The sequence below is a fragment of the Python bivittatus genome, unplaced genomic scaffold (genome assembly GCF_059951505.1).
Source record: "Python bivittatus isolate LINGU-HERP-01145 unplaced genomic scaffold, Pbiv_v1 ctg000480_np1212, whole genome shotgun sequence".
Lineage (NCBI taxonomy): Eukaryota > Metazoa > Chordata > Lepidosauria > Squamata > Pythonidae > Python > Python bivittatus.
In genome coordinates this window covers 32,168,513-32,186,798 of record NW_028277075.1, presented here as the reverse complement: position 1 = coordinate 32,186,798, position 18,286 = coordinate 32,168,513, and the positions used below count along the sequence as shown (strand labels likewise).

The following is an 18,286-nucleotide window of genomic DNA, read 5'->3' as shown; positions in this document are numbered from 1 at the left end:
ATGATGACTTTGAGACAGTTCAAAAGCAGGTTCAGACTTCTATGTTCCCATGATTTCTAACTTTGGCTAACTTTGGCAGCTGAGCTGTGGCAGCTAATTTTGGCAGCTGAGCTTTTTTATTTCCTGCTGTGGTGTAACCCAAATCACAAAACAGTAGCATTTCTTTTTGCAACAGTCCAACTCCGCAGAGCTTGTGGGTGGCCTGTTTCCCCAGGGAAAGGGACTCTTGCTATAGGCATCTCCAGAGTGGGGTAAATGATAACATGTGTGCTATGACATCATAATGCAAACTCCCGCCCTTAATGTGCTTACACACAACATTTTGATTCAAGTACAAAAGCATGGAGTTTGCACCATGATATCACAATGCACTTTTTGTCATTTTTATATCCTTGTCTTGGAAATGGATGCCTATGACTCTTGCCTCACTCCTCCTCCAGGCAGCTTCAGATGGCTTAAAGGTCCTGTAAGAGAAATACTGCCTTGCCTTAAAGGGGTGAAATGGGCAAGAGTTCTCCATTTCCCTTTTTCCTTGGGCAGGGGATGCAGGGCTGCGCAAAGGGCCAGCTGGCTTGGTTTCTTCATCTCTACCCCTTCTGTGTGGAGTGAGGATTGAAGGAATGGAGAGGACACGTTTGAAGCAGTGAGTGGAGAGTTTCTGCTGGAAGTGATGGTGTGGATTTTGTATTTTGCCTACATTTGTAAAGCGTTAAATGCAAAATTCATTACAAACTTGATTGGTTCATTATATTATAAGCCTTCTAGAAGCCGTGAGTGGTACCAAATAATACATATCTACCATTGTGCCATGTCAGCATAATGTCAGTGAGCTTTATGGGAACAGACTTGAATAAGTAAGACTTTTACAGCTTATTTATGATGAAATGGGGCAATTTGCTGTCATTGTTATAGGACTGATTTGAATGTAGAACGTATTTTCTGCTAATTGCTGCACTATAATTTCCTTATTGTGCTTGTCCAATTTTAGCAAAGTCTAAAATTAACTTTATATTTTCCCAGATGAAGCAACTTAGTATGAATTAATTGTAACACAACAAGTAGGGAGATATTTAAGACAGGGAAGGACCAGAGAATAGAACTGTTTACCCACACATACAATGTTACTTACACCAAAGGGTTGGCTTTGGTTAGCAAATCTATTCAGAAGAAAAGTAGAAGAGAGAGGAGGAATAATAATGTATGCAAGTCTGAAGAAGAGAAGAAATACAGAGAGAGTTTGAATCCCTCCCCCCTCCATTTGTGATTTAACATTTTTTCCCACCAACTCAGACCCCCACTTTATGGTATTTCAGTAATGGCCAAGTTCTGATTTACCAGTCAGCTATTAAATCACCTGGCTTGGCCCTCTATCCCCATTTCCACCACATTGGAAATTTGGAATATATAAAAGAATCGGATACTTCCACGCCACCAGTTTCTGCTCCCTAGTCCTTCAGTGAGAAATACATCACCTCCCAAACGTGGACCACATCATGAAATCTATCAGATTCAGAGTAATTTCTGGAGTGGTGTAACACACTGAGATGCAGTGCTCTGTTATCCTTTCTGCTAAACCTTCTTTTTCCTGCTTCCATTCCAGAGCACATACTGTTAGAATATTGGGGAGTGGGGGGCACATCTGTGAACATGTCGGCATTTAACCTTAAATATAACCTTCTGTACTACTTGTTATCCCTCCCCACAGTGGCCGGTCTACAAATCTGATAAGCTTCTATAAACCCTCCCCTAAGTAATTTACACAAATGTAGAATTCAGGGCTCAGGCAACTTCAATTCTCATTTCCCAGATAGATGCAGAACCATTAATGAATATACACTGAATATTCTGCTGAACCAGCTGTGGATCCTACCCGTGATGTCTGACAATGGGAGTGACATGTGTGCTCTTCTCATCACAGCTGTGCTGGAGGAAAAGAATGAAGAACATCAGCTCAAGGATCATGCATGTGATGGTAAACCATTTTTCTGAATCAGGTTGCTTTTTCCTCCTAGCCTTTGTTTGTGTGTAGTAAGATGAAATGTCTGACATAATGTCTTTCTGTTCATGATTTTCCTGCTCTCAACAAGAAATGAAACCAAGGAAGGAGGAATCTGAGCTACTGCTGTCAGCAGCTCACCATGCATCTCCAGAATTCTGGCCAGCTCCCCTTTCCAGGCTGTTCAGATCATATCAATACCAAAATAAATGTTCTCCCTCATCACTTTGATTATGTTACTCTCACCCTTTCAAAAGTCTCCATGTTGGCTTCTTATTGTGTTTCAGATCTCTGTTTAAGTATCTGCTCCCTACCAGTCTGACTTAACTACATTTCCTTGCTTCATAATAGTTTTTGCATTGCTCAAGCATACTCCAGCTTTTTTTTTTTTTAAGAAAAGTTGTATGGGACTACTTGCCATTCCGCTTCTTGTTCATGGGATAAATCTCTTCTACTCCGTTTATTATCCTTCTTTGAATCTCTTTGACCAGAGGCACCTGCAAGGCTGCTTGACTTTCTTTTTAATTAAAAAATCTTAAAAAAAAAAAATTAAATGGGAAGGAGGTAGCTTGCTGTAACACAGCCTCGAGCATGATTGTTATTTTGAAGGAGGTCCCCAGCTCCCACATAAGCTCAAGAGTTGACCTTCTTAGAAAACAACAAATGGGGTGGGTGGGTGTGGAGGCACCTCAGAGCTCTGAGTGTGGCCCCCTGCCCATAAAGAAGGCAAGGTAAGTGGATGGTAGAGAGAACCAGTCAGGGTGGTGAAAGAAAACTCAACAGTTTGCCTTCTGAGAAAAGGGTGTTTTATGTCATGGATGCAAAGCCCTCCACCCCCCAATAACAGGCATTTGGGAAGAGCACAAACCACACGCTCCCAAATTCCAAACCTCATTTAATTTTGGCTTAGATTATAAACTTGCTGACAGGTTTTTGTTTTGTTTTTTGTTGTATCTAAGTGTTTAGACACATTATTTACTTAGGAAATTTAAAGCTCTTCTTTATAATCAGAATGCTAATATGAATGAATGTATCAGGCAAGTTAATTTTTTCCTGAACTGCCAGTGTAATGTCACCATTTGAGTCACTTATATTCAAGCAGCTGTTGGGCCTATGCTTTGCTTTCCTTTCTAAAAGACATTTCTTATTCATTGCAGATCATCGCTGTTACTGCTGTCACCCTGTCATAGTTATAAGAATAGTTTTTAGGTTTTGAAGCAAACAAGCAAAAAAGGTTATTCATGCTTATGTACCCTTGAGATCAAGGCTACAAGTTAGCTGTGTTTAACTTTGCTCTCATTAGTATCAGTAGAGCTCGGGCACAACTCATTTGCACTATGTAAAAACCTTGGCAAGGGATTAGATTATATTTATTTCATCACTTATACTGATAGAGTGGCAAGCCTTAACTTACACAGAAGCTTTCTTTGAGCAACATCCCTCCCCATTTGGAAAAAAAATCTGTGTAATTTATGAGACATTCTTGCCTATCAACACAACTGATCACAATCTGAGTTATTTTTAAACTTATTTTCCCACCTAACTAGAGGTACCATTATTGAATTCAATAAAGTGGGGGTTAAGTTAAGTATTTATTGCACTTTGTCAGCATGGCTTAAAGGAACCTCTGAAAAGGGAAAAGAGGGGAAAAAAAGGTCTCTTGCACCTATTAACCTGGCAATCAGATCACATGCAACTGTTCCAGTTTAGCAAAACAACTACAAGAGGAGGCTTTCCATGGTGGAACCATTTAGAGTTTTCTTTCCCAATCTGGTGCCCTCCTGATAACTTGAGCCTACAAGTCCCAGAATTCCTAGTCTGCATCTTGGCTCTGAATTCTAAGAGTCATAGTGCCAATTTATTTGGAGGGCTCCAGGTGGAGAAGGACAAATTTAAGGCTTTGTAAACTTTCGACTGCGTTCACATGTAGTCATGTTTTGGGTCTGATTTAATGTATCGTGTGAATGAAAACTTTTTGAAAAAAAAGCTATAGTATCATACCTTTGAGTGAACCAACATGAAGTACTGATCTTTTACTGAAGTTTAAATCTCAAGAATATTCAGATAATTGTCAGAGCCCGGCTCACTGATCACAGGGCAAAGTCATAGTTGGGCATCCAAGCCCCATTCTTTCCACAATAGTAAGCTGACTAAGGGGGAAACAACTTCTGTCCCCCAGTACAAAATATTGTGATCCAAGTGCCAGGGAACAAGTGTTCTCCTCCGTGCAACACAAGAGCTGTCTTGAAGAAAGAGATCTGGAGCTACCCCAGCAAGGGACTCAACTTTCCATTATAAGAGTGTCATTGCTCCTCTCAACAGTCCTTAGAGGGCAACAGGAATTTAGGCCTCTACTGGATGTGGTGCTGAAAGCTCAAGAGTTAATGCGTTGACAGAAGCCTTGAGGTTTACATCTGAAAACCAAATATAAAAATAATATGATGAGTAAGACTAAAATTCCCTTGTTTGAGTTCCAAGGGGCAAGCTCTCCCCCCTCTCCTCTGACACAGACTTCTCCTTTTCGGCTGGGCCTTGCAGAACTGCAGCCTGGGATGAGTCAGAGCAGCACAGCCACCCACACTCTTGCAGGATGCCACCACCAGATTGCTCCTAACAGCTCGCTGCTGCCTCGGATGGCTAAAAGGCACGTAACATGGGCCAGCAGTGCCAGAATATCTGTATCTATGTCTGTCTGTCTGTCTGTCTCTGAACTGAATCAGAACAGTAAGGCTTTTTTTTTTAAATCTGCCTGGCAAGAGGAAAGAACAAGGAACAGAGAATGGGAGGTAGTGGCTTATAACACCAGATGCACCACAGATTTGTGTGAAAGGAATCATAATACTGGCAGTTTTATGTTGCGGTGCTTGTTCTATGTTTGTCTTCTCCAGAGTAACTACACACTAAGCTGACATTTTCACTGAGCTGTTCAGCTTAATCCCAAATCTCTCCAGCTTTCTCCTGAAAGCATGCTTTGCCAATTTTGCTACTGAGAAAAATCCCCACTTTTCTTCCAAATCTCAACTCTGCATGTATTTTCCCACAGTGATTCCATTCCAGGAAACACCAAATATACATATGGTAAAATTCACATATAATTTGCATATATGGGTCTGCCCCTACAAATCACAACTGTAGAATTTGCATACACATCTTCCATTTTTGCACTGCCATTTATTTTCAGTATGAGATGGCTTTTCCAATCAGCTTGAGGAACTGGTATGTTTGCTTTTGTTCATCCCAACAATTAAAAATAAGTGAATCAATCAAAATTCCAGAGACTGAAACCACCAGACTGAAAAAAACTTGATGGAAATGGAAATGTTAATATAAGTACTGATATTTTATAGGCTTCCAGACAAATTATTACCTTGCTGGGAACCATATAGAAATAGAAATTTGCGTTAGAAGGCATGTTGGGATTCTTTCCAAGAAGAGGTGGCTCACTGCAGAAGTACATTAAATCATATCAATATTCTGCGTGTTGCCCACTAACACATGTTCTGGCCATTTCAAGCAATAAGGAAAGAAGCTTTTGAGTGCCATGCTGCTTTAAATCAAATTCAAGAAGGCACTATAGAAACATTTCTGTTTTGCATTTTATAGTACAAAATCACAGAACTGGAAGATACCACTGTGGTCATCTGGTCCAGTCCCTGCTCAGCGCAGGATCCACTACAGCCTCTCGGACAGATGTCCATCCAGTCCCAGTTTGAACAGCTCTAGGGCAGGAGACTTGGTATGTCATGTTGCAGCCGGTTCCATTGGCTGATAGCTTGTACAGTCAGAACTTCCTTCTGATGTTTAGCCTGAATGTCCTTCCTTGTGATTTTAAGCCACTACTTTTGGTCCTGCCCTCTGGGGCAATAGAGTAACTCTACTCCCTCTTCTATGTGATGACCTTTCAGGTGTCCTAAAATCATAGAACTGTGGAGTTGGCATGGATTGCACGGTTCATCCGGTCCAGCCTCCTATAATGTGTAGAAAAACAAATTAAACCATCTTTGAGAGGTGGCTGCTCAGTCTCTTCTTAAAAACCTCCAGATATGGAGAACTCATATCTCCATAGTTGGACTTTTCCACTGTTGTACAGATCTTACTTTTAACTGTCACACTGACCACCAGGAAGCACTACGTGATCAGTAAGAGAATTGAGGTAGCTGCAAATTATATCCATTATTTCTGGTCCTAGTTTCTATGGCAATGGAAAAAAGTTCCTTACCATTTTTCCTATGACCTGCTTTTGTATATGTGAACACTGATTAACATGTCTCCCCATTTTTTTCTCTCCAGACTGAACATCCCTTCACCCTGTCCTCCCAGGACAAGTCCTAATTTTCTGGATCATCTTTTTTGTGTTCCTCCAGACCTGTTTTAACTTGTCAATATCCTTCTAGAAATGTGGTGCCCTCATTAGTACAGAGCAGAGGGGAATAAGGACTTTGTGGAACATTGCTACAACCCTTCTTTTAATGCAGCCCAGAACTATGTTAGCCTTTTTACAGTTGGCTAATGTTCAGCTTCTTATAAAATGACAACACCAAATTCTTCTCTGACGTACAACTTCCAGGCCATGAATCCCCCATCTTGTATGTGCTGTCTACATTTCTCCTCCATAAATGTAATTACTTACATAAATAAAATACCTTATATTTCTCCCCTTTCAACTCACTCTTCCAATTTGTCCAAATTAGATTACAATCTTATTCTGTAATTCTGGGTGTTGGCCAGGCCTCCCTTTTTTGTTTCATTTGCAAATTTGATAAGTATCAAATCAAATAAGAGTCAATTTCATTATCCTGGTGATTAATTAAAATGATGAAGAATACAGGCCCCCTAGGCAGACTCCAATATTTTCAACAGGATTTCAATGCTCTAATTCCTGAATTTCTGTGCAAGTATATTTTACTTTATGTGCAGTGCAACATCCACACTCTTTCTCTTGCATCTCTTCAATATATTATAGCCTTCCAGTGCTTTGTGCTAATCACAAGTATCACCCCACCAAGTTTCAGTAATGCCTATCACATCTTATTTGTGTTCCTTACTTAGGATCTCTAGTTCTCCCTGGATGGGAAATATACTTTGTGCATTATAGAAACACCTGAGGCTTTGAGTACCACCTACTGGCATATTTGAGAAGCTGTGAGTCCTAATCCTACCACCTGCTTCTTCCTTTCTTGGCTCCAGTCCTTGGCTGCGTATTCAATTCTAGATTTTTTGCTTTGGTTCTTGTTAAGACCCTTCTGATGAGACTGGTGAGGCATCTCTCAAATACTTCCTTTCCAGTTTTTGTAAAATATATCCTGCTTCTTCCAAGGAACGTTTGTGAAAGTAGAATAGTCCATTGTCAGATAATCCAAAACCATCTCAGTGACATCACTTGCAAAACCAGTTGCTGATTTCTAGGATCCTATTTTCTGCTTCTTTGGGTCTGCCATAGTAAATTCAACTCACCAAGAAATCTGACACAACTCATATATCTTCTCCCAGTGGCAGGGGTAGCTAGGTGCATCTGAGACTTCCTGGCAGATAGCCCTGATCAGCGGAAAACTTATAAGATGGGAAACCATACAGATGGGAAAACCAACAGTGGAGACAGAAAACAAACAAGATTAATACCCTACCCTTCACTCACTCCTGTGTATTCTTAATTTCACTAATACTTCCTTCTCGAGTGGTCAGTACAGAATCATGCACATCTTAATAGCTGTCCGCAATATTGATGATTGTACTGGTATTTCCTAAACTTCTATCCAGGCCTTCCTCTGTTTTCTTAGCCTTGTGGAGTCTTCTAAAAAAACAAAACAAAACAAATACAAATACAACAACAAACCCTCTGTATTACAAACAAAACTGTTCACAGGCTGGAGCTGATGCCTTCAGGCTTGTTGAGTCTTCTCAAACAAAAATCGCCCTGCTTGAAGGGAAAAAGGGACCATCTCAAGTGGAGCCACCCCAAGGGCCCTTTACCCAGGGGAAAAGAGGAGTACCTCCCCCAAAGGGCTCCTATCTCAGATGAGCTCCCCCCGCCCAATATGCCATGGCAAATTTAATTGGGCGGGGGAGGAAACCAACAACTGGAGGGGGGGGGGCAAATGATTGCTTGATTATTCCGAAGCTAGCAGCTTACAATAAGTCCCTGGTCTCTTGTATCCAGGGGAACCAAGAATAAGAGCCACAAGGTTATATAGGTCTTATAAAGAATATTGATCAAAGACAGTTTGATTATTCTCTAGTGGAGGACCTTAACTATGGAAATGAAATTGCTTTACAACTGATAAGGAACAAGATAACCACAAAAGGGAGCCATGGGTATCCTTCATGGTGTAAAATCACTACATTCTTAGGAAGAAACATGGTAGCTTTGATATATAAATTGATCCTAACTGGTATTTTAACAGACTGACACAGGATTTACAGCAGGAAGAGATAAGGATGGTAACATAAATCCTTGAATCTTCAAGACATGAACTCTATAATCAATTAGTCATTTCCAGGCACAGATTGGCACAATAATAAAAATGTCATGTTACAACTAGTCTTAAGGATGTAACATGAGAGGTACAAAGAAGGATAACTGAGGAAGGAAGGAAGGAAGGAAGGAAGGAAGGAAGGAAGGAAGGAAGGAAGGAAGGAAGGAAGGAAGGAAGGAAAGAAGGAAAGAAGGAAAGAAGGAAAGAAGGAAAGAAGGAAAGAAGGAAAGAAGGAAAGAAAGAACGAACACTTGTATAGGCAAACATAAGCATGGTTACAAAATTGATTCAACCTGAATTCTTACTCCAATTCACCATAAGGTCATATTCTTCCACATATTTGCCTCTGGCAGATTTTTTTCCCTTGGCCTTTGGCATTCACTTCTTTACCCCTCCTGAAGAGTTTCAGCTGTCCTGTCCAGGAACCTCTTTTCTTCCTTGGTGCATTTTGGTGTAGCAATTCTCTCAAGTCCCTTCACTTTCTCTCCTGATAAGATTAGAAACTTGCATTTGCAGCAGGTGTCGCGTGGTCCTTTCAGGCAGGAAGACAGTCATTGTAGACACTTTGCAAGTGATTATTATGCTTCCTTAATGTCCATGTTGCTTGGAGCATGCTCTGCAAACTCCCCTAGCCAGAGAAGATTCCCATGCAGATATTCCCTGTTTGTTTGCTCTAGTCATGAGCTTCCAGAAGCTGCCTCTTTAGATGGAGCCTGATTATAGTTTGGTCTATTTTCCTATCCTACCAATATGAGGAATCTCCAGTAATTTATTTGACCAATAAACTGGCCAACAGCATTCAAAGCAGAATAATTGTGAATGAAATATTTCTAAAGAGGGCATGCAGCAAAAAGAGAAAGTTTCAGCCATGGAAACAGATGGCTCCAATTTCCTTGCAAAACCATCCCAATTTGCTGGCTGTTATGGTATAAAAACACCCCAATGCCCTGACATCAAGAGTATCTCCAGAATAGAAACTATAGCTCCATGGAAGAGTACATGCTTTATTTATATCAGATCTGAGTTTCAATTTTGGGCAAATCCAATTAAAGGATTATCAAGCAGTCAGATTGAGAAAAATCTTGAAGAACTACTATCAGTCCAATTATATGAGGGAGGGAGACCACAAATTGGATTCCAAGACAAATGCTTAATACGTAGCTTCTGTTTGCGGGTCTCATGACATAGCACCTTACCTCTGGAATTCTAACCATGAGGAGCTTGTTGAATGTCACTTTAGTAAACTGTTTTGTACTAGTAAAATATACTTTAATTTACCTATTTTTCTTAGGGCCAGTTTGGTGTCGTGGTTAAGGCACCTGGCTAGAAACTGGGAGACTGTGAGTTCCAGTCCTGCCTTAGGCACAAAGGCAGCTGGGTGACCTTGGGCCAGTCACTCTTTCTCAGCCCTAGGAAGGGGGCAATGGTGAGCCACTTCTGAAATCTTCCCAAGAAAACTGCAAGGACTTGTCCAGGCAGTCACCAGAAGTCAACACTGACTAAAAGGCGCACACACACTTAGGATATGCAGTAGGGACAGATGGATTTATCCGACTTTTAATTGCTTTGTGTTTTATTGGAAACACACTACATTGTTTTCAACTTTTGTAAAACTCTGGGAGGCTGTATTTCTGAAAAGCAGAACTTAAATAGGTGCAAAATAAAAAATTAATTCAAAATAAGAATGATATGGATCATATCAATGATAATGGAACTGGAAATATAGTGCCGGAATAATTTTGCTAAACCTTGGTTACACAGATGGCCTTATACTCGACTGCTCTAACCAAAAGAGTGGAGTTGATTCAAGTTAAAGCACTGATACCCCTTCATGGATCACTGCCTTGTCGTGGCGAAGGGGCTTGCGTAACTCAGTGAAGCCATGAGCTATACCGTGCAGGGCCACCCAAGATGGACAGGTCATGACAGAGAGTTCTGACAAAATGTGGTCCAATGGAGAAGGAAATGGCAACCCACTCCAGTATCCTTGCCAAGAAAACCCCATGGACAATGTTAAAAGGCTAAAAGATATGACGCCGGAAGATGAGCCCCTCAGGTCGGAAGGTGTCCAATATGCTACTGGGGAAGAGCAGAGGGCAATTCCAAGTAGCTCCAGAAAGAGTGAAGCGGCTGGGCCAAAGCCGAAAGGACGTTCAGCTGTGGATGTATCTGGAAGCGAAAAAAAGGTTCGATGCTGTAAAGAACAATATTGTATAGGTACCTGGAATGTAAGATCTATGAACCAAGGCAAGCTGGATGTGGGCAAACATGAGATGACAAGATTGAACATCAACATCTTGGGAATCAGCGAACTGAAATGGACGGGAATGGGTGAATTTAATTCGGGTGACCATTATATCTACTACTGTGGGCAAGAAACCCTTAGAAGAAATGGAGTTGCACTCATAGTCAATAAGAGAGTGGGAAAGGCAGTAATGGGGTACAACCTCAAAAACGACAGAATGATCTCAGTGCGTATCCAAGGCAAACCATTCAATATCACAGTCATCCAAGTCTATGCCCAACCACTGATGCTGAAGAAGCTGAAGTTGACCGCTTCTATGAAGACCTACAACACCTTCTAGAACTAGCACCAAAAAAAGATGTCCTTTTCATCATAGGGGATTGGAATGCTAAAGTAGGAAGTCAAGGAGTAATCGGAATAACAGGCAAGTTTGGCCTTGGAGTACAAAATGAAGCAGGGCAAAGGCTAATAGAGTTCTGTCAAGAGAACAAACTAGTCATAGCAAACACTCTTTTCCAACAACACAAGAGACGACTCTACACATGGACATCACCAGATGGTCAATACCGAAACCAGACTGATTATATACTTTGCAGCCAAAGATGGAGAAGCTCTATACAGACAGCAAAAACAAGACCAGGAGCTGACTGTGGCTCAGATCATGAGCTTCTTACTGCAAAATTTAGGCTTAAATTGAAGAATGTAGGGAAAACCACTAGACCACTCAGGTATGACTTAGATCATATTCCTTGTGAGTACACAGTGAAGGTGATGAATAGATTTAGAGGATTAGATTTGGTAGACAGAGTGCCTGAAGAACTATGGACGGAGGTCCGTAACATTGTACAGGAGGCAGCAACTAAAACCATCCCAAAGAAAAAGAAATGCAAGAAAGCAAAATGGCTGTCTGATGAGGCTTTACAAATAGCTGTGGAAAGAAGGAATGCGAAAAGCAAGGGTGAAAGGGAAAGATATAAGCAACTGAATGCAGATTTCCAGAGAATAGCCAGGAGAGATAAGAAGGCCTTCTTAAATGAACAATGCAAAGAAATTGAGGAAAACAATAGAATGGGGAAGACTAGAGATCTCTACAAGAAAATTGGAGATATGAAAGGAACGTTTAGTGCAAAGATGGGCATGATAAAGGACAAAAAAGGCAGGGACCTAACAGAAGCAGAAGAGATTAAGAAGAGGTGGCAAGAATACACAGAACTATACAAGAAAGATCTTAATGTCCCTGATGTCCACGCTGGTGTGATCACTGACCTTGAGCCAGACATCCTAGAGAGTGAAGTCAAGTGGGCCTTAGGAAGCATTGCTAACAACAAAGCTAGTGGAGATGACAGTATTCCAGCTGAGTTATTTAAAATACTAAAAGATGATGGTGTTAAAGTGCTGCACTCAATATGCCAGCAAGTTTGGAAAACGCAACAGTGGCCACGGGATTGGAAAAGGTCAGTTTATGTTCCAATTCCAAAGAAGGGCAACGCCAAAGAATGCTCAAACTATCGCACAATTGCACTCATTTCACATGCTAGCAAGGTTATGCTCAAAATCCTACAAGCTAGGCTTCAGCAATACATGAACCGAGAACTACCGGATGTACAAGCTGGGTTTCGAAGAGGCAGAGGAACTAGAGATCAAATCGCCAACATTCGCTGGATCATGGAGAAAGCACGAGAGTTCCAGAAAAATATCTACTTCTGCTTCATTGACTATGCAAAAGCCTTTGATTGTGTGGATCACAACAAACTCTGGCAAATTCTTAAAGAGATGGGAGTACCAGACCACCTTACCTGTCTCCTGAGAAATCTGTATGCGGGCCAAGAAGCAACAGTCAGAACCGGTCATGGAACAACCGATTGGTTCAAAATAGGGAAAGGTGTACGACAAGGCTGTATACTGTCACCCTGCTTATTTAACCTATATGCACAGTACATCATGAGAAATGCCAGGCTGGAAGAATCACAAGCCGGAATTAAGATTGCAGGGAGAATCATCAACAACCTCAGATATGCGGACGATACCACCCTAATGGCAGAAAGTGAAGAAGAACTAAAGAGCCTCTTGATGAGGGTGAAAGAGGAGAGTGCAAAAGCTGGCTTGAAACTCAACATTAAAAAAACTAAGATCATGGCATCTGGACCCATCAATTCCTGGCAAATAGAAGGGGTAGAAATGGAAGCAGTAACAGACTTCATTTATTTGGGCTCCAAGATCACCGCAGACGGAGACTGCAGCCATGAAATTAAAAGACGCTTGCTCCTTGGGAGGAAAGCTATGGCAAGCCTAGATAGCATATTAAAAAGCAGAGATGTCACCTTGCCGACAAAGATCTGCATAGTCAAAGCTATGGTTTTTCCAGTAGTAATGTATGGCTGTGAGAGCTGGACCATAAAAAAGGCCGAGTGCCGAAGAATTGATGCCTTTGAACTGTGGTGCTGGAGAAGACTCTTGAGAGTCCCCTGGACTGCTAGGAGGTCAAACCAGTCAATCTTAAAGGAAATCAACCCTGATTGCTCATTGGAAGGATCGATAATGAAGCTCAAGCTCAGATATTTTGGTCATCTAATGCGAAGAGAGATCTCTTTGGAGAAGACCCTGATGCTGGGAAAGATTGAAGGCAAAAGGAGAAGGGGACGGCAGAGGATGAGATGGTTAGATAGCATCACTGAAGCAATGAGCATGAAACTGAGCAAACTCAGGGAGGCAGTGAAGGACAGGAAGGCCTGGCGCAATATGGTTCATGGGGTCACGAAGAGTCGGACACGACTTAACGACTAAACAACAACAAAGCACTGATAGCATCCTCACTTTGTGGCTTTGCAAACCTGAATTCACAATAAAATCATGACATTGCTTCAAGAAATTTACCAAGAGATCAGTGCTCAAACATCAGTATACGTAATGAGACTGCATATCAGTCATTGCTACAATTATGGGAACATGTCATATAATAAATGGCCAGGGCTCTTAATTCTCACATCATGATATTTTTCTCATAATGTTGGAGATCTAGCTGAACACTAGCTGGAACCTATAAATAAGTTAGCAATATAATTAAGGACCAATTTCCACTCATATTATCCCAGCGCTTTGATGGCAGGATTCCATGAGTGATTTATAGCAACTTCTAGCGTCACCCAGCTATTACTGAGGTGAAGTAAAGTCAGTGCTGATTATTATTTCAGCGCAATGGTTGAATGGCTCTAGAAGACTCTGTAATGGGGATCCTGCCAAAGTCTGCACATAGCAGATGACCTGACCCACTCCCCAGCGTGTTCTCCTGATGCTATTTCTTCTTCAATATCCCAATTTTTCTCTTAGCCTACTTTTCTAATCCAATGGCATTATAATGTTCCCCCATTGGGGGGAGATGGGCGGGGATAAGTTTGATAAATAAATATAAATAAATAAATAATGCTTATCAGTGGGAATAATTTTAAAGTTGTACAATTTGTTCTCTCTACTTTCACTTTAGACTCCAAACATAGATGGGAGTGCCATGTCGGCAGGAAATCTAAGCTAGTGAGATCTTGGGCTATTTTCACTGGGCACCTATAAAAGTACATAGCTGTAAATAACCACACAATCTTAATTTTTAAACTGACAGTCTTACATAGCTGTACAGGTATGTATGCAGTTCTCGGTCTCTAAAAAAAAAAACCTACAGCACCAATCTGAATTAGCAGTGTCATTTCTACTTGCAGAACTATACCATTCTATCTGCTTGAATTAAAAAGACAAATTACAGTATATGAAGTGTGACTTTCAAGCTCCTCTCCTTTTTCCACCTTTTCCCACTAAGTGTCCTTAATGCAAATCCGATTTTGTTGTCATCAGCATAATGTAGTGTTTCTCAACCTCGGCAACTTTAAGATGTGTGGACTTCAACTCCCAGAATTCCCCAACCAGTATGGTGGCTGGGGAATTCTGGGAGTTGAAGTCCACACATCTTAAAGTTGCTGAGATTGAGAAACACTGGTATAATGTCTTAACAGCAGACAGATACCCTGCCTGACTCTCCTGTCAGGTAAGTCTGCCCAAAGATACAGCTATCCTTTTCACATCAGTGTCATCAAGGCAAGGAAATCTATTGATGCCTCCCTGAGAGAACAGTGGAATAAAGGCATTGATGTCAAAGGCTGGGAAGAAGATTGGGGCAGCATTGTGGAGCAGGGATAAAATGTGATTGCTCAGTTAGTTAGGTGCTATTGAAAATCAGATGTAGGAAAAACTCCATGCACGTGACACTTTTAATGTTATGAACAAAGCACAGAGTGCTTGCATTAATATATGTGCCTGGTAAGCTGCACTGGGAAAAACACTGGAAAATTGAAGTGGTGCTTCAGAAACTAAAAGGGCTCCAGTATAGATCCTGCCCATTACAAATATTTAAAGTTGCAATATTTTCCCATCTGTGGAGTTCCCCTTTCTGCTGCTGTTTGGGGCTGAGTAAGGGATTTGCCCTCTCGCCATTACCCAATAGAAGAAACACCCAAGTCTGTGTTTGAACAATATGTTCAGTAAATATTAAAAACTTGTAGGCATTAACACATCACTCTATCTAACTTTATCATCAAGAGCTTAGGAGTTTTGTGGAGGGGCAGGGAGGTGGCAATACATACAGGCTGTATCATCCAAGCTATGCTTCCATTAAAAACAAGAGTAAAACTTTTCCTGGTGTTGTTTTAAATCTCCTGATGGCTTTAGTTTTTGTTTTGATTGGTTTTAAAAGTTACCAAGGCATTGTGAATTATGAATGAAAAGTGAAATATATCTATTTTAAGTAGGAGTGAGAAACTCGTGACCCTCCAGTTTATAGGATGCATCCTTTCAGATTATTGGCCATGCTGGCTGGGGCTTGTGGGTGCTTCAGTCCAAAGCATAGGTTCCTCCTCCTCAAGGAGAAAAAGAAATAAGGGGATGTGAAAGGCCAGAAACACCAAACTGTATAGCTAAATGGTGCCTCTGTGTGGTTAATCTGTGATGTTACAATCCCTAACTTTCTCTCCAGGTCAATAATTAAGTAAAGGAATAAATCAGGGTCTGTTACATCATAGAATGTAAATATACAGACACAAGAACTCTTCCCTACCTCTCAATTAAAGAGATATCTATCAGTCCTTCAGTATAAGTTATGCCTTATACTGGCATAAAATTTGCTGCTCCTGTTGCTGCTCCCTATCCTACCACCGAAAAGTTGCCCCAAATGGAGGTGTCCTTATATACTATGTGCAGGACACAACAGGGAAAGGGATTAACAGGTTTTCCCATTCAATAGGCATCACCAGCTGGTAGGAAATACCACCCAGCAGTCGTCTTAACAAAGAATGAGGCTGAGGAGGAAACAGGTTTTGACAAATGTTTAGACCTGTGGGTTTAGCCACCTATCAAATCTCAATCCACATTTTGTACAAGCTCCTAGCAGTTAATTCTCATGCTGGGAGAGCAGGAAGAATAGGAAGTGCTAGACAACAGTTGACATCTGCATGGGGGTTATACTGTGAAGTGGTAGACAAAAAACCATCTCTCTCTCCTGCTTTATTGTGCAGTGCTGGTTGGCTGCTCATCGGCCTGATCCAGGTCTACAAGCTGGAATTGGCTAGGAGAGTTAATGGATCAAGGGAGAGAACACAATTAGGCAGAACCTAGCCAAAGCAGAATGGTCATGGAGAAGATATCCCTGCATTAGTCTAAAGGAGCCAGTAGATACCAGACTGATCTCACCCCTTGAGGTAACCTGGGAGAATGGTTGGTGAAATGCATCATCATAGTAAAGCTGCAGTGGCTTGTTACCTACTTAAGTGGGAAAACACTCCTTTAAATCAGAACAGCTAAGGTGGTCTCAGGGGTTGGTTGGATAGCAGATGAAGGCAACATCCCAAGGACATGACAGAAAAAAGAGGTTACCAGTGAATGTTTATGCTATTAGGTTCAAGTGGAAAAATAATAATAATAATGTGTCAGGTGCAATCCCAAAACATCTGGAGCACCACTTGAACACCATCGGCATTCACAAAATCACCATCAGTCAATTGCAAAAAGCAGCTTTACTTGGAACAGCTTGTATCCTGCGACAATACCTTTAGCACCATCAAACAACAGCATCTGCCTATCCCAGGTCCTTTGGAAGGACTTGGTAGGTGGATAAAAATGCCAAATCCAGTCTAAACATCTGGCTGACTGTGCAACCAATCATCATCATCATCATCTAAACTTGTATGCCACCTGACTCTCATTGACTCTGGGCAGCTCACATCAATCAAACAAAATTATAGTAAAAATTTACAACAATATTTGTTTATTTCTGTGCTGCTTTTCCTCTCAGAGGATCCCACAGTGGTTTATAATAGTAGGCCAAGAATGCCTTCAATAAAATGATCACAATAGAAAAAACAATATTTAATAACAATACAAACAATTAAAAACAAGTTCTTTAAAAAAAAAAAAAGCAATAGAAAAGCTTTAAGCAGTCTGGCTATGAAGTACCTGTTATCCCATAAATACATCAGTAAAGAGTTAGTTTATAATGTATGGATTAGCTAACCTTCTCTTGGAGAAAATTTCATAAATGGGCAGTTGTTCCTGAGAAGGCTCTATACCTGGCCACCACACTAGAGAAAAAAACCTTCAGGTGGCACCACGAACAAAGCCATTCCAGCTTAATTTAATGCATTAGTTTAATGGTGTTGAGAGAACAATCTTTTGTACCTGTATCCTAGAGCAGTTAAAAAGAATTAATAGGAAATGGGTCACTGAGGCCAGCATGTCTTGGTCCAGGTAAAGTCATAGCTAGTATACCAGGCTGTTAGCTGAACATAGGCTCTCCTGGTAACAAGCTAGAATTAGGAATATTTCAAGCTATTGATTTTTTTTTTGTCTGATACATACTCAATACATTCAACTAATTTTTCATGGATCACTTAACCAACTGCATATTCATCATATGCCCTCCAACCTCCAAAACATCTACCTTTCATATAAACTCATCACACAACTTGAAGGCCCTTATGACAGTAGGAGTATCGTTACAAAGTAAAAAAAATATCTAGGGAGAAAATGCACTTATTCAGCTATGGGGCATTTTATTTTTCATTATAATATTATGTTCTTTCTCAGTCTGGTGCCAGGCAGCATTCTTGGGGACTATGGGAACTGAAATCCAATCATCTGAAGGCACCAGGTACCAGGGTACCCATCCAAATTTCCATAAATTATCACTCAATAAATGCTAGATGCAGAGCAAGCCAATTATCATTTAACAGCTGGATGCACTCTGCACAGGTCTCAGTAAGGACTTTAGCCAGCAATAAACAGTAATGCATATATGCTTTCAGTCTGTTTCAAATAATCCAACTGATCTGGTATCCATAAATCTGAAAAAATTATATCATCCTCGCGGATGGGTGGCCAAGACTTCCCCGCTCCTCCCTTGCTTTAATAGTGAGACCTTTCCTTAACTTCGTAAGTGGCTCCGCCGTGAGGATAAGCCCTACTGGATCCCCTGTCCAACAACACACCAACGCTGTCTTCCTTGTCCAGGACGCCCAGCGGAAGGGGGCAAGCGGT

At 41.0% G+C, this 18,286-nt stretch overlaps 1 protein-coding gene across 1 annotated transcript in view; it reads right to left on the bottom strand.

The window, feature by feature from the left end:
* Positions 1-18,286, bottom strand: part of SPI1 (Spi-1 proto-oncogene) — a 103,077-nt gene that overhangs the window by 76,721 nt on the left and 8,070 nt on the right. The gene's annotated exons all lie outside the window — the stretch shown is intronic.